This window comes from Alligator mississippiensis, chromosome 2, assembly GCF_030867095.1.
Source record: "Alligator mississippiensis isolate rAllMis1 chromosome 2, rAllMis1, whole genome shotgun sequence".
Classification (NCBI taxonomy): domain Eukaryota; kingdom Metazoa; phylum Chordata; order Crocodylia; family Alligatoridae; genus Alligator; species Alligator mississippiensis.
Genome location: NC_081825.1, coordinates 91123908 through 91141077, shown reverse-complemented (window position 1 = coordinate 91141077; position 17170 = coordinate 91123908). Strand labels below are relative to the sequence as shown.

The following is a 17170-nucleotide window of genomic DNA, read 5'->3' as shown; positions in this document are numbered from 1 at the left end:
TCCAGGAAGCACTATGACTTAAGAAATCACAATAGCTATTTAGGGTACTCCCAGAGGTATTTAGGGGGAAGTGCCCCCCTGTGCATCTTTAGGGGGCCACTATACTTTTCTGTGACTAACAGATTTGTCCAGCTAATTTTGTGTGGTTGCAAGCAGCCTTCAAGGGTTGGTTGTACCCCAGGAAGCACTAGCACTGACTTCTGCACAAGGGAGCAGTTGCTGATCACCTTTATCCCATTTGCACACTGATGCAAGGGTCAGCTGCAATCTATCAGTTTTGTCTGTCTGACTCATTATATAAATGTCTCTTGTACTTGCCTCTAAATTAAATACAAAAAAGCAAATAAGGAGGAAGAATAGTCTTGAGGTTAAAATACCCAACTGGTAATTGGGGACTGTGAGATCTATTCCAGGCTCTCCCACAGACTTCCTGTGTGGCTTGCAAAAAGTGGTTTAAAATCTCTGTGCCTCAGTTTTCCCATATGCAAAATGAGGATAACACGCACATGAGTGCATGTGAGTCTGAATGTCTGACTTAAAGGACATAGGTTCCCTGCTCAGAAATGTCAAAGAAAAACACAATAATAATTTCCAATGCTAATTAAAGAAAAAAGAAAAAATCTTCCGTGGTTGCCCCTTCTATGCTCTCATAATGTTTTCCAGTCTCAGTGGACTCTGCTGCCAAAGACAGAAGGCTGTATTCTCCCAGTGACGGAGCCAGGTTGCTGCAGCCAAGCTGCTGCAAACTGCTTGACAAGACAAGAACACTCTGATCTACATGCTGTTAAGATCTGATATAGAAAGTGCTGACTTACGATGAAAGAAAGTATTGTGTTATCAGCCTATTTATTTAAGCACAATGTGCTGAAAAACTAAGTGCTCACAGTTTGTGAAGAGGACATTTATCATCTTAGCCTGCCGTATAAATGCATATGGATAAAATATATTTGCCCTGTAGAAGGTCATATGGTCAAGACAGCAGAGGGGAAGAATAAAACCTGGACTGATTAATTTAGTTATGAGTTGGTTTTCTACATTTTTCTGACTTCTCCAGCGTGCACTTAGAGCATGATAAATTAGGCAACATGATTAATAAAATGTTCATATAGTTAAAAATTGATGGGCTTCCTTATGATCTCATTTGCACAAGTATAAAGCTGGAGAAATTCCATTGATGTCAATGGGATTACATACATTGATGAAGAAGCGATTTCTCAGTTGTTGTGGACAAGATGAAAAGTAGATGATAACCGTGTAACAGATACAGTGGGGCAATGCTGGCACAGTGGTAGGACAATATTTCCCATAAGAACGGTGGAATATAAAACCAAGAATGCTCAGAATGGAGCTCAAGAATGCTTTTTTCAAAGGAGCTGTGACAGCAGTTCTGGTAAGAGGTCCCTCTTGATTTCTTGGTCCCAGGCTCATGATGCAAATCAACTGCTAGAAATACATGTCACCAAACGAAGTGGATCAGCTGTGCTGGATGTGTCCCAGAACAGCGGATCCTCATCATTGGATGAAACGCACATTGCCCATTGTTCTGCCCATAAATGCTGCAGGAGAGCAGGCAATTTGTTCTCCCAGAGCTTGAATGACCTAGTCCTGTGCATCCCAAGAATTCATGCGCAGGATGGGGCCTCTCAAGCCCTGGGAACATCTGCCTGGCTTTTCCCCACTTACAGAGATGCACCCTTGGGATTGCTGGGGTGCATCTCTATAAATGGGAAAAGAAGGGATTTCCCTGCTTACCAAGACATGCCCCAGAAATCAAGATGGGCCTCTTACCAGAACTCCTGTTACAGTCCCTTTGCAAAAAGCATTCTTAAGTTTTGCTCTGAGCATTCTTGGTTTTCTATGGAAAATCAGCAAAAATTCTTAAGGAAATTATTATCCTACCACTGTGCCAGCACTGCCCCACTGTATTTGTTATGCTGCTATCACCTATTTTTCCCCAGGGTCACATCTCTGTAAGCAGAGAAAGCTGGGCAGGTGCTCCTAAGGGTTGAGGGGCCTATTTCTATGCATTCTGGGGTGCACAGGGTTGGGCCCTTCAAGCCCCCAGAGTACCTGGCTGGAGAGCATGGGAGTGCCAGCACTCTGGTGTCATAAAGCAAGCAGACATCTGCCACTACGTAGTGGTACAAATTGATACTACCTTCATTGCAGCTACAAACTTTGGGCAATTGTGGCATGACAAGGGGTATGGATATCTGTTTGCTTGGCCTTTGTGTGCCATAAAACATTTTATGTGGGCATAAAGGCAATGAAAAGCGATGTCTGTTTCCACCCTGTTCCAAGCAATCAAACCTGTAATGAGGCCCAGTCAGAGCCCTGGGCCGAGTTGGTCCCAAACAAAGGATCAGGGCAGTTCATTCCCTGAGCCTACAAAAACACAAGTACAACCTGCAGTGAGCAAGGATCAGTGCTATAGGCCCACAGGCAACAGGCCCCACCTGCTCATGTTGTTTAAAGCTAGACCCAGATTACTCTGTCTGCACAAACTTAGGCCTTCCTTGCTTCCCCGAGTGGATCTCTGACTCTGACTCCAGCGCTGGCTGCTAATTCACATTTTGACTCCTGGCTTATTCTGACCTTGGTACAGCTTTGGACTCCTAGTTCTGTAGCAATTCAGCCCCTAGACTTCATTCACATACTGTCAAGTGATCTCCCTGACTGCCTATGCCCTGGTTCCTAACAAAATCTCTCCCCAGTGACCAGAGTCACTTTTTCACTGAAATGGTTGGCTGATGTTATGGAGAGGAAGAAGAACTGAAGTAAGGCTTAAAATAATGACAAAGTTAATATTGATAAAGAGAACTGAAACTACAGTTGTAGCGTTAAAAAAAAATTAAGTGGGATAGGGTAGAAGCAATTTTCTTTTTTGCCTTTTTATTCTGAAAATGTGGGAGGCTTAGGAGAGGGAGAACTAAGTTCCTTTTTCTTCCAGCCACAGCGTTCTTCACCTACAAGGAATGATTCAGGTCTGGTTTATATGCAAAGTTACATCAGTTAAAATAAAGAGATGACTTACTGTACTTAAAACCTAGTTAATGAAACCAGTGCAACTTGAACCATGGAAAGCTTTAAATTTTAGTTTAAGCCTGTCTTTACTGTGGCAAGCGAAACTGCTGTAGCCAGTCTTATACCAGTCTGACTATGAATGTTTGTGGAGAGGTTTGCAACAGTTGAACTGAACTAGTTCAATTAAATTGGTGCAAGCTTGTGTGTAGGAAGACCCATGTTTGTCAAGTCTGATCAACAAGCTCCATCTTACTTACACAGATTTGTAGGGGAAAGGTCTCTCCGGTAAAAATAAAGGAAGGAATATAGCAAGCTGAGCTGTGGTAACCACAATAGGACAGAAAAGCTTACCACCAGACATTTGGAGATAGGCTTTCTTCTTGAAGGGCTGAAAAGCTACAGGTTAAGCTGGTGAGGAGGTGGGTAAGGATTGTCACTTTGGGTGTGTGAAAAGGGGAAAGGGAAAGGCATAGGGAAGTGTCCTGATTGTGAAGTTGTACAGGTGTGTTCATTCTCAAATAGCTGTGATGTCAGTATGAGATACTTAAGTAACAAAAACTTCCTACAGATTAGTCATTTGCTCTTTTTAGCCAGGAAAATATTATTTCTTATGGGAAATCATGAGAAGCATTGCACATTTGATCACAATTAATATAAATAAATACCTTTTAAATATTGCCAGGAACATCTGTGCTAGTTTAACTACTGTTTCATGTAGCATTCCTTTATGGAATATACTCATTCAAGAAAGCAAAGAGCACGTCACCACCATCCATTATGCAGACCAAACTTGTGGGATTTATTTCACTGCAGCAGCTGAGTTCCTTTCAATGTTTTAAGAAGAGTTGTTCGTTGTAGCCCTGTCGATAGGGTGGCCATCATAGAGGACATTCCGGTTTCCTGCTACTCTGTCCTCTGTCCTCTATTGATACGAAACCCAGTGCCTTTATGTCCTCTATCTTTCTCTTCAAGAGGACTCTCTTCCTCATCATAGAGGACAGTCTCCTCATCGTAGAGGACAGTCTGGTTATCCTCTGTCCTCTATTGATACAAACCCCAACGCCTTTATGTCCTCTATTTTTCTTGAAGGGAAAAATAGAGGACATAAAGGCATTGGGGTTCATATCATTAGAGGACAGAGGACAACTGGACTGTCTTCTATGACGACCACCCTACCTGTCGGTCTAAGGGCATAGGCAGACAAGATTCTTTGTGTAGATGTGATATCTTTTATTAGATCAAGTAAATAGTTGGAGAAAAGTTACTTACAAACTTTTGGGCACAAATACCCTTTGTCAGGCATAGGGAGACTGTTTTAAGAAAGCACTCATTTCTTGTTTTCTTCCACTGCTTGATCTTATATTTCCTAAAGTTTGGAGGCCTAAATATGATCTTACACTTAGAATATTTGGTTTGGGTAAAGGAAAGCGAGGAGTCAGCTGTGATCTCAATTATACCGGTGCAAATTCAGAGTAAATCCTCTCAAATCAATGAAGACTCTCTGAATTTACACTATACTAGCCCTGGCTACATGAGACACTTATTGCATAGTAGCTCATTCCTACTGTGCAGTAGCATCACTGGGCACAAGCCATGATGCAACACTACTAGGCAACAGTGCCAGGACACTACTGCGCAGTAATACAAGTTACTGTGCAGTCATTTAGTACTTGGTTATGTATGTACTAAATGACTGCACAGTAACAACTACGCAGTGGGCGTCTCATGTAGATGTGCTCACTGTAAACAAAACCAGCATCTTACCATTTAGAAGAGACTTTGATCCATGAAGCATATAAAAAACATGCTTTGCTTTCCAGAACAAAAACATTATTCTATATTAATGTAAAGCTACAAGGTTAATATTCTGTTTATACTATTAGATGACCATATCTTAAGAACTGTCCAAAAAAAATACCCAGAGAATCCAATGTCAGGTTACAGTGACTGGTGATTAAGCCAGTCAGATTAGGTGCATTTAGCCAGCGCTAGGGCTAGGAGAGCTTCATGAGACTTGTTCTGAAGCATTTGTCTTTATTAAACAGAAGTATACATAAGTATCCAGGGGGGAAAAATTACCATTTTTTTTGTGGGCATCCTTTTTTTTTCCTGTCTGATGGTAATAAAAAACCCAACACTTGAATTTGTCCATAAAGAGAAGTTTGTTTCCTCTAGCATTTGATGATGTGAGCTTAAGCCCTTAAAAGCTTGTGCTAGAAATATAATCTACTTTGGCTAATCTGTATGGTTCAGTCTACCCTGCCTTCTACTTGACTTCAGACTAACAGGTTGCATACATCTCTCAAACATTTTTGCCATGTGTCATTTCTCTTTTCCTAGCATGTCTAGTGATGTGGATTAAATGTCCCTCCTCAGCACAATTATGGCCATATCACAATTGGAGAAGTTCTATTTTGAACAAATCATATTTCTGCCACTTTAAAAATGCTTTTGATGCTAATAATGAGAGATTATTCTTAACAATGTTGTTTTTGTCAGGATGCAGAATTTCTCCTTCCTCACTAGTGACATGCTTGTTGTGCTCAGCCTGTGCTCTCACAGCTTTCAAAGTCCTTTCCCCTGGAAAATCTCTAACATGCCTTCTGCATACCTTCTTTTATATTTCTGCATAAACAGCTTCACAGACCACCAACTGTAGGCAAATGTTAGCACTTTAACTGTCTCCAATAGATTCAATATTTTGTTTCCTTCCATCACATCTAGAGCTTTCCTTTTTCAACTTACTTGGTCTGTCTGTGTCAGCATGACAACAATTTCATCATGTTTTATGTGGGTCCTCAAGTCACCCTTTGCTTGCAGGGTACGTATACACTGCACCCAGAATTAGCCTTAAAATATCTACTTTACTCGCAGACAAACCTCTGGAGCCCAGGATAAATTATCTGGTTGCTAGGGTGCCCAGGCTCTGCTTTAATTCAGCCTGGAACATGCCTACTTTGCAATGAGGGCACAGGTCAAACCATTCAAGTGCTGATTATTGTTCAGTGCTCTTCCCATAATTCTCTCCCTCCAATCCACCCACACAAAAAGACAGAGAAGTTTTCCCAGAAATAACACAACTGTATGGGAAAGAATGTTTAAGCATTTCAGTACAAAGAACCAGAGGATATCATTCTAGAAACAAGGGCAAATGCAGAAACAGCTGAGGACAAAGATACATGTAGAGGGCAGGGTAAATTTGCACCTTATAGAATAACCAAAGTAGCTTACAGCACAAGCTTTTGTGGGCTGAAGCTCCCTCCATCAGATGCTGTGGAAGGATATATATATATATATATATATATATATATAATCTATAGATATATCTATCCTTCCACAGAAGATAGAGTATAGTAGATTATATATATAGTATAGCTGTGGAAGGATATATATATGCGACGGGTAGCTGGTGGTGGCTTGGCCTGGGGTTTTTGAAAAGTTAAAAAATGATTGATGGCGGGGATTTCCTTTTCCTCACCAATCAGGCCCTGGAAAAGGAGAAGGCTTGCCCCCCACCCCCCTCCCCAACCCACGGGCCAGGTAGGGAAACTGGACCTGAGAGTAGACTGTCGCAGGGCACCTCAGTGCCTGCTCCTAGGGAGTAGAAACTGCCAGGGAAAGAGAGCCCTGGCAGAACATAACCACAGCTGCGGGTTGCCAGGGCAACTAATCTGAGTCAGCTGGCCAGAAGGGGGCAGGGCCTGGCCCTCATAAAGCCCAGGGCTGAGGCCAGGCTGGCAGTTCCCTGCCAGCAGCCAGAGGGGCAGGGGCAGGGGCAGGGGCTCGAGCTCGAGCTCCTGGAGCTAGGAGGCGAGCAATGTAAGAACCGCTCTAGCTGAGGGAAGGAGGGCAGCTCTGAGAGGATTGAGCACTATGGTTTAGCCTGGTGGCTTGGAGTTAAGTTGTTACAGCCGGAGAGCGTCATGTTTGAGTTATAGCCAGGAGGCTCGAGTTTGTGTTCAGGCTTTGATATTACACCGGTGGTTTGGGTGAGGCTATAGGGGTTGGAGGAGGCCTCATAGGGACCCCAGAGGTATGGGGGCCCCAACGCCTGAGTGAGGGCACAGTACTTTAAGGGGGAGCCCCAGTGGTATGGGGACCCCGGCGCCAGCGAAGGCGCAGCTTGCACACCAGTGAAGGCGCAACTGGCGGCAAGGAGCGCAACCAGTGGGTTGCGGGCGGAGACCATAGACCCCAGGTTGTGTGTGGGGTGCATAGACCCCAGCCCCAGAGAGGGGCAGCTTTGAGACGCCCCAGTGTGGGCACGACGAGCGCCAGAGAAGGGGCGGTGTTATTAGGAAGCCCAGGACGGGCACAGTCAGCCCTAGAGAGGGGGCAATATTATTAGGAAGCCCAGTAGGGGAACAGTGAGCCTCTGAAGAACGGCTAGTACTGCGGCAAGCCCCGGAGCAGGGTAGAGTGCTGCGGTTGCCCCGGTGAGAGGGGGTAGCAGCGCAGTGTGCCCTGAGAGAAGGGGAGAGCAGCGCGGTGGGCCTGAGAGTCAGGGGGCATTGCTGGGAAGTCCCCAGAGTGGGCGCAGAGAGCCCCAGACAGGGTGGTATATTAGAGGCCCGAGTGTGGGTGCAGGGAGAGCCCCAGGAAGGGGGCATTACCAAGAAGCCCAGCGCGGGCGTAGCAGGCCCCAGGCGGGGGTGCTATTGCGAAGGCCCAGAGAGGGGCAACGTTACAAGGAGGCCCCGAGTGGCCTCGGAGAGCCCAAGAGAGGGCAGCATAGCAGAGGAGGCTCAGAGAGTGGGCAAGAGCATGCAGAGGAGGCCCGAGAGACGGGCAGTATATATTTATAAAGAGACATACCAGTGTCTTTCCCATCAGCGAGGCTTGGGGCGTGGTATTAGGGGTGGTAGGAGCCACGCGTAGCCCATAAGGCTAGGGTGCCCTAAGGCACCCATGGGTGCAGGATAAGACCCGCGAGGGTTCCAGGAGTTTACGTGCCCAAGGAGACGCAAGGCAGCCTTCCTATTATATTTACCAGCAAGACATGGCAGGCGAGAATTTGAGGGTGCCCTTGGGCTAACTTGGCACGGTGAGGGGGCCGTAAGGAGATCACGGCCCTCCTATAGGACCCCGCCATGACATAGACTCACTTCTCATGTTGCCTGATTGGTCCCAAAGGAGAGGACGGTAAGGAGTCCCGAAGGGCTGGTGAGAGCTGGTCAGCAGGGTGGAGTGGTTGCCCCAGAAGAGCCTGGGAGCCGCAGGAGGTGGCTTGGGCTCTGGCTGCTTGGTGCACAGGAAGTGTATGGCAGATCCCCTGCTGGGACTCAAGGCCTGAGCTGCAGGCAGCTCCTCGGGCATCTGACCCCCAGCAGGGAGGCCGAGAGCTCAGCACGCAAGGCAGCGTGCAGCAGGGACCCAAAACCCTGAGCTGCAGGTGGTGGGTCAGGCATCCAACCCCGGCAGGGAGGCCAGGAGCTTGGCATGCGGTGGGAACCCGAAGCCCCAAGTTCCAGGCGGCAGCTCAGGTTATCCAACCCCCAGTGAGGTCAAGCAGCTTGATCCCTGGCTAAAGCACCAGAGGTGTGAGTTGCCGGGAAGAGAATCCCCACTGGGTAGAAACGTTCTCCGCACCTCTTCCCTGAGCCGCCCACCCCCCCCCCCCCGCCCCGGGGTGCCTGCACGTCACATTTTGTGAATATGTGCCTTATATTTTGTGAACCTGCACCTCAAGCTTTGTTGTTGATTTGCCCCTGCTAGATGTACGTGTACCTTACCTTTACTGAATCCCCTCTTGCTCTCCTGCACCCATTGCCCTCCCCACATATGTGTCATTGTCACGGCAGGGACCTCGCAGAGGGCCGTGGTCTCCTTGAGGCCCTCTCACCGCACTACTTCGGCCCGAGGGCACCCTCCATTCTCGCCTGCCACGTCTTGATCGAATATGTAATAAGGAGGCTGCCTCGTGTTTCCTCGGGCCTGTCAGCTCCTGGACCCCTCGTGGGTCTCCCCGTACAATGGGCGCTACCCAAGCGCCCCAGCCTTATGGGCTACGCGTGGCTCCTACCTCCCCTGATACCATGCCCCAAGCCTCACAGATGTAAAGGACGTTGTCCGGTCTGTCTATGTCCAGCCTCTTGCTGGGACTCTCATCTGGCCCACTCTGGGCCTCCCCTGCCGGTGGGGTTCCACTCAGGGACTCTCTAGCGGGCCTCCGGTCCTATGGGCCAACCGCACGGACACCCTCCCTGACTCTGGCTCACCGCGCTGCTACTCCCTGTCTTCTCAGGGGCAACCGCAGCACCCTGCCTTGGTCTGTGGGGTATTGCCACACTAGCCTGCGGCCAGGCTCGCTATGCCCATGCGCCCACACTAGGCTACTCAATAATACACAAGGGCGTTCCCCCTCCCTGGGGCTCGCCGCGCCCACACTGGGCTACTCAATAATACACAGTGGCGTTCCCCCTCTCCGGGGCTCGCCATGCCCACACTGGGCTACTCAATACAGTACAAGGGCGTTCCCCCCCTCTCTGGGGCTCGCCGTGCCCACACTGGGCTACTCAGTAATACCGCCCCTTTCCTGGGGCCAGGGTCTATGTTCCCCCACACGCAATCCGGGGTCTCGGTCCCCGTCCGCAACCTGCGGGCTGCGCCCGCGACCCACTGGCCGCGCTCCTCGCCACCAACTGCTCGCGCAGTGGCGTGCGAGCTGCGCCTTCCCTGGTGCTATACAGGGGGCTATGTTCCCCCACACGCAATCCGGGGTCTCGGTCCCCGTCCACAACCTACGGGTTGCGCCCGCGACCCACTGGCCGCGCTCCTTGCCGCCAGCTGCTCGCGCAGTGGCGTGCGAGCTGCGCCTTCCCTGGCACTATGACAATAATGCGCCCTCGTGGCGCTAGGGCACCCCACACTCTCTGGGGTCCCTGTAATTGAGGCCTCCTCCAACCCCTACAGCCTCACCCAAGCCTCCGGGTGTAATAACACAACGCAAAACCACAAGCCCCTAGGCTGTAACACAAATGCAAGCTGCATGGCTAAACTCTAGTGCCCATCCTCTCAGGGCTATCATGAGCTGTACTTGCCACATCCTCACTCTCAGAGCTCCTGCCTCCCAGGCTGCTGGCAGAGAACTGCCAGCCTGGCCTCAGCCCTGAGCTTTATAAGGGCCAGGCCCTGCCCCCTACAGGCAGCTGGCTCCGCTTGGTTGCTCCGGCAACCTGCAGCTGCGCTCATTACCTGAGCAAGCCTCAGCTGGGCTTGTTATGTCAGGCCAGGGCGCGCTCACTCGCTCCCTGGCAGTTTCTCCTCTATAGGAGGAGGGGCACCGAGGTGCCCTGCGACAGTCATATCTTAACCCATTTCTTTTCTTATTAAACCCATAGATGGTGAAGTGCCAACTGGTCTCGGCTCTATTCTATAGGGGATAGGAAGAGAGCAGCTACCTCTCCCACAGCGCACTAGCACTCTCTAAATCCCTTCAATTGGAGAGGAGGTACCTTGTCTGAGTACCACCTGGGTTACAGATATATATTATATAGTAGTATAGTATGTATCTAGTATAGCTGTGGAAGGATATAGATCGATCAACCTGTCTATCTCCTTCTACAGCTATACTAGATATATAATCTACTATATCCTATAAATTGTGTGTGTGTGTGTGTGTGTGTGTATGTATATGTGTGTGTGTGTGTATATGTATATGTGTATATATATGTTATGTGTATATGTGTATATATATATATATATATATATATATATACACACAATGGTTACAACAGGTAACCACAATAGGTAACCAACCACAATTGGGGTGGGTTGATTTAGGCTATGCCTACGTTGCACAATTATCCTGGGTAACTAGCACCCAGATTAGCCTTGCTAAAATATGAACATCCTTGCAGCAAAGCCCTGTCCATGTATATTTGGGCAGAGAGACATAGTTACCTGTGTCAGTCTGAAGTCAAGGAGAAGATAGGGCATAGTAGATTATATATCTACTATAGCTATAGTATATGACTACTATAGCTGTGGAAGGATATTATATATATAATATAATATAATAATATATTAAAATATCCTTCCACATATTATTATAAAATATTATATTAAAATAATAATATATATATAATATCCTTCCACAGCTATAGTAGGTATATACTATAGCTATAGTAGATATATAATCTACTATGCCCTATCTTCTCCTTGACTTCAGACTGACACAGGTAACTATGTCTCTCTGCCCAAATATACATGGACAGGGCTTTGCTGCAAGGATGTTCATATTTTAGCAAGGCTAATCTGGGTGCTAGTTACCCAGGATAATTGTGCAACGTAGGCATAGCCTAAATCAACCCACCCCAATTGTGGTTGGTTACCTATTGTGGTTACCTGTTGTAACCACTGTAGCAAAGAACTCTTGGATTTATTAGGAGTCCTCACTGCTCTCTGGTAGCAGGTGCTGAACTCTGCTGCTCTTTGTGTAAGTGACACAAAGTTTGCAGGGTGGTGGGGAGTGGAATTTAATACAGCATGCAAAGCAAGATGTTTTTTATGGTAGGCAGTGCCTCTGCAAATCATACCAAGCAAGAATGACCTACAGACACAGAGCGGGTTTCCATAGCAATAGCATCTGTGACTTCTCAAAACAATCAAATGTCTGTTAGGTTAGATAATGCAGATAGAAATGATTTGCTCATCTCAGGATGCTCAAACCTTCATCCAGCAAAGCATTTGCTTAGTTTTAAGATGAATTGTGAAGACAATGGGTCTACCCATGTGTTCAGGGCCAAATATGTGCTTCACTGCTTTGGGTGGGGAAAGGAACATTCAGCTAGTCTGATCCTGAGTTCAGTCCTTTTGTCCACAGGTTTGTTGCATCCCTACAGCACTGGCTTCCTGTCATCTGCATATGCAGTTGTGTATTGCCTCTTGCTTGCAGGCTGCTAAATTGTATCCTTCTGATGTACTGCTGGCTCCCTGACAGCAATCAGGGGTATCTATGCCCAGCTCTCAGGCTTTCTGCCACAGCCAGCTGCCAAGACTGCTGTCTTTGCCTTGCTGTTACTGTTTATGTGCAGCCTTTGGCTTTCTCTATGATATTCTCCCTTCCCTCTCCACCCCATCAGCTCTGTTTCCAAATCTGATGTCTCTGTGACTTACCTTTTCCTCTATCCTCTACATTATTGAGCCATCTATGGGAAGGATGTTGGATAGCACAAGTACCCTTATCTACCTAGATCAGTGGTTTTCAACCTGTGGTCTGCAAACTCCTGGGCGTTTGCAGACTATGTCTAAGGGGCCCATGCAAGATTACTATGATCAATCAAAAGTATGTGAATACCCATGCTTACAATTCAAAAAGGTCCACACCTCAATTAAAAATTTCCAAAGGGAAAAAATTTGAAAACGCATGGGTTAGATCATTTTCCATCCTCCTTTATGTAGGCTACACAGATAGTTTTCAAATAATGTTCTAGTTAAGTAGGCTTATTGCAATATTTTATAGAATCAACTCCCAACATTGCAATATGTATGTGTAGTTGATTTCTTACCTCTTTACATGAGCTAAAATAAAAGCAGATGCGTCTTCAGCTGAAATGAAACATTCCTGTTGCCCATTTCTTGTTTCCTGTTTGTATCAGAGTGTATTGTTGGCTTATATCTGTGACTTAGGTGACCCAGATCATTTTACAAATAAAAATGTACCCTGACTGTAAGATTTTCAGATATTTTTGTCTGCTTCTACTAATTGTAATTTAGGGGGGAAAGCAAGGTATAGACAAAGAAGCATACAGAATGTATAGATTATGTACCATATATGCTCAAAGTATAATATGGCAGCTGCGGTAAAATATATAAAAGTGAAATGGTCTTAAACAATATTATGGTCTTAATATTGCAAATCATTTCTCTAGGAAAGCAGAGGTGAAAGACGCTAGTAAAAATGTCTGGATCTTTTTTTTTAATCAGCTATTCTGAATGCATGAAAGTTTCAGTAACTAGAGAGAAAATCAAAATATTGACCCTGCATTGATGCATTTCAACAGGGTTTTTCTTGTTTCCCTCAGAAATGCATTTAACAAACTTGCATTGATTATAAAAACAAGAGTCCGAGGTACTACAGGGTCAGCAGTAAAACCATATACAATAAGGTCCAATAAGGGAAGATGAAACCTCTGAATATTTTATGCAGTTCCTGTTAATCTTGTTCATGATTTAACGAACCACAGCATATTAGAAAAACTAACCTCATTATCTAATAGTGCATCTCTTTGTGAGGCATTCCATTAGCTAATTGCATGCATTTAATTTATTCTTTTAAAACTTAGAGACTTTCCCTTCCTATATACATTTCTTTGGCAGAAGCAAATATAATATGGCCCTGAAAGTAAGCATTTTACTGTTCCCTCTACCATCATTGTACACAAAGATTGCTTTCAAAGTTTTTGATAATATACAGGTATTATGAATGCCTTAAAAAATGGACGAGCATACAAAGAGTCTTCTTCAAAGATACTTCTTTAGCTCTCTTACTGGGCACGTGTACACATGATGCCACATCACCATAGCAATGCACTACGGCGACATAGCATCTGCGGGCAAAAACCACAATGATGCTGCTTCATCACTAGCATTGGGATCCCTTGGTATAGCGCATTGCTATGGTGATGTAGAGGCTAAAAATAACTGTGGACTGCTGACACGGTGCAGTACAGGCTGTTACTGCAAGTCCTAAATGATGGTGCAGTAACAATGGCGCTGTAGGGACATGTATAGATGCGCCCCACTGACTCTGAATGTGTCCTTGACTCATAGACTTAAAAATGCAAGGTGGAAGCTACCTTATTAGTAACCTATCACCAGAGTATGGCAACCTCAGCAGTACCTTTCCGCATTGAGGGGAAAAAATGATACAGTTGTAACAGCTTTGTAACTATGTCTGACTTGTCTGTACCACATTTGACTGCACGATGTTTGTGTAGAGGTACCTGAGCTAGCTTTATATTAGCCGGCTGGGGTACTACTAGGAATATAGGTATGGCAGTAGCTCAGCATGAGTAGCCACCCCAATCAGCTTTGCAGCCTATACTGTGCACCGAACAAGGAGTACAGCTGTTGCAGCTAGACTTTTCCCAGCTACACAGAAGGTAATGAAGAATAATGTGCTCCCTGTCTCTCTCTCTCCTGTGGATTACCTGCACCCATGAGTTGCACCACAAGGGAAGAAGCAATTTTGAAAAAAACAGCTCCTTCTTCTTCCACCCAATGTCAAGTAAGGGAAAACAGGATTGAGACTTAGAAGGAAACTGATTCCACTGCCCTCCCCCAGTGTGCCTGCTGGCTCAGCTGTCCTGGTGCAGGGAGCATTAGGCTCTGCTATGCATATGTCCAGCATATTTTCATTCCCTCTGAAGCAGACAGACAGACTCTGAGGCAGATTGTAATTCTGAGGGTATATCACAATCACAGTTTGCTTCCCAGGCTGCTCCTTCTGACTATGAATATGAAACCATAGTACCACCACTGTGATGGGGCTGGCTTTAATGGCACTAGACACCAGACTCCGTGTGGCCATGTCTACATGTGCACTTAACTGCAGAGTAGACTAATTAGCTATGTAGTAAAGCATCACTGTCTACATGTGCAATGCTATTATGCTGTGGTAAACTAATTAACGCTGCCATAAAATGGCACTGTTCAGTGGCAACACGTAGGGGGTGCACAGCGGTGCGCCCCCTGACTGGCTGCACTTGCCGTTTAGGCGACGGACAGTGGGGAGGCAGGCAGGAGCACCAGTGCCCACCCTGCAAGCGCTGGCCGGGGAATGGAGCACCATGGCACCCCCCAGAAGCGGCTGCAGCCACTTCCGGAAGAGGCCACAGCAATCAGCTGCAGCGATCGGCTGTCTTGTGATTGGCTGTGGGGGGACTCCCTCCCCCGCCGAGTCAGTGGGATTGGCCATAGGGGGACCCTCCCTGGTCTCTGATTGGTTGCTGGGGGGGCATGTGCTCCCCCTGACTAAGGCGGCATTAGTTGCCCATGGTACTGTTGGTGGCAGTACTATCTTACGGTGGGGTAACTGTGATTAAACACACATACAGATGCTGACCACAGGTATAAATTGCACCTGAACAGCCCAGCCACCAGGGGGCCAGAATCCTGCCTGCTGCCTAGCCACATGCCCCTACACTTTCAGCATCCTTGTGCCCCAGCCAGCCCCTCTGCCACCTGACACTGCCACCCAGAGCCTGGGGCTAATGCCCCATTCTCCCTGCCAGCCTGGGCTTGCTATGCCCAAGCTCAAATTGCTGCCCTCCTGGGTGTAAACCCTGAGCCCAGGAGCAGTTTAGTCCAGCTGAAACTGCTTCAGAGTTTATTGCTTTGAAATAACTGCATATGTACATGCACCCAGTAAGTGAACTCAGACACCTAAGTGGCTGGCTCCTCCTCCTCCTGCCTGTTTTTTGGGTGGTTAGTTGACAGTACATTATAAAAGCAGATGCATTAATGGATTTTCAGGACTTGAACTACATGGAATAGAATTGCATTGTGCACCTGGGATCGCTAAGATACCTAATAGTGAAATAGATTCTGGCCTAGGAATCTCTTCAAGATAATTCTGAGGAATTCTTTTCAGTCTCTGCTTCCCTCCATAGAAGTGCTCAGTTTCTTTCTTCTCTTGCTACTTTGCCTAAGTCTATACTTGGCTACACTGTCAAAAGGCAGGGTAGATATGTACCTTATGGACTAACTAAACATAAGATGTACAGAATAAGTTTTTGTAAGCTCTGGGTTTACTTCATCACTAGATGCTGTGAAGGGACTTCAAGAAGCAGAGCATCTAAACAGAAAGCAGTGATTAGAATACAAAGCTATCTACCTCTCTATACTGGTAAAGCTAGTGCAGAACTTATACCAACAAAAGGATAGTATAGCTATGTTAGGGCTCTGATTTTTTTTGGAGGGGGTTGGGGGAACAGAGGAGTGGAAAAAGGCCTGCTAGCCTGGCTATTGAGGTTAATAAACTTTCATAGCATAGATCTGGCCTCAGATGATGAGGATGATTAATAACAATAAAGCTTTTAAAGCACAGTTTTGTCTGAAGGTGCAGTGGGAGAATCTACAACCTATAATACAATTTACAGTGGACTGAAAACCAAGGGATCTCCTGTAAAATAGAACTGTCAGGTGGCAATGAATTTTGAGTCCCAGAGTCATTCCTAACTGCCAAAATTTGTTTTCATTTAATTTCTTTACTAGTTATAGTCCTTTATTTAACCCAGTGATTCCCAAACAGTGGGACATGACACACCATTGTACGTGAGAGCGACAGAAGTGTGCCACAAGATCCCACTGTGTGAAGAGGTAGATGCTTTCTTCCCCCGTCTGACACCCTGCACCTGCCCCAGGCCCTCCATTGGCATCTGTGACTGCACCTCTGAGGAATACCGATGCTGCTGCTGTCTTCCCCCTGGGCCAGCCCTCACTCTCTTATACTTCCAGCAGCACGTTTTGCTGTGAGCAGGTGGATACAAAGATGGAGCTAAGTTTTGCAGCCTGGCTGGCAGGAGGGGTTATGAGGGTGCTTATTGGTATGTGAGACCCTGCAGAAGCACCAATATTTTAGACTCTAGGGCCCCTTCTGTATCTTTTCTGAATAATAATCTTTTCTTGGTGATTTTTATGGGGGGCCATGAAAGGTAAAAAGGTTAAGAACCATTGGTATAGAGGAGGCATGTTTAACCCTTGGTCCACAGGCCAGAGTTGGTCCCTGGCGCCATGTCCTCCAGCCCTACAGGGCTCCCTACAGATCTGGGACCTGATTCTGGTACGTGGGAGCCAGGAGGGGGCAGTGTGGGGCCACCCAAGCTGGATCCTGGCTGGGTGGGGGCAGTGCAGGGCCTGATCTGACCTACAGACTGGCCCTGCACCATTTCTCTGGCTCCTGAGCACTACTGGTATAGAGACTAAGTCTTCACTTAGAGAAAGATATATTTGGTGTCAGCACTGGTCAGATTTCCTTTGGCAGGGGGGAAGGAATTCTGTTATGTTTTGAAAAACAAAAAAATTGGGGGGGGTGTAAGAGTAAAATGTGCCACCAATTCTAATCCAAACAAAAACTGTGCCTCTGGTATCAAAAGTTTGGGAAACACTGATTTACTCAATACGTCAGCATAATCTATAAAAA

At 46.5% G+C, this 17170-nt stretch overlaps 1 protein-coding gene across 5 annotated transcripts in view; it reads right to left on the bottom strand.

The window, feature by feature from the left end:
- Positions 1 to 17170, bottom strand: part of SPMIP2 (sperm microtubule inner protein 2) — a 72559-nt gene that overhangs the window by 30924 nt on the left and 24465 nt on the right. The gene's annotated exons all lie outside the window — the stretch shown is intronic.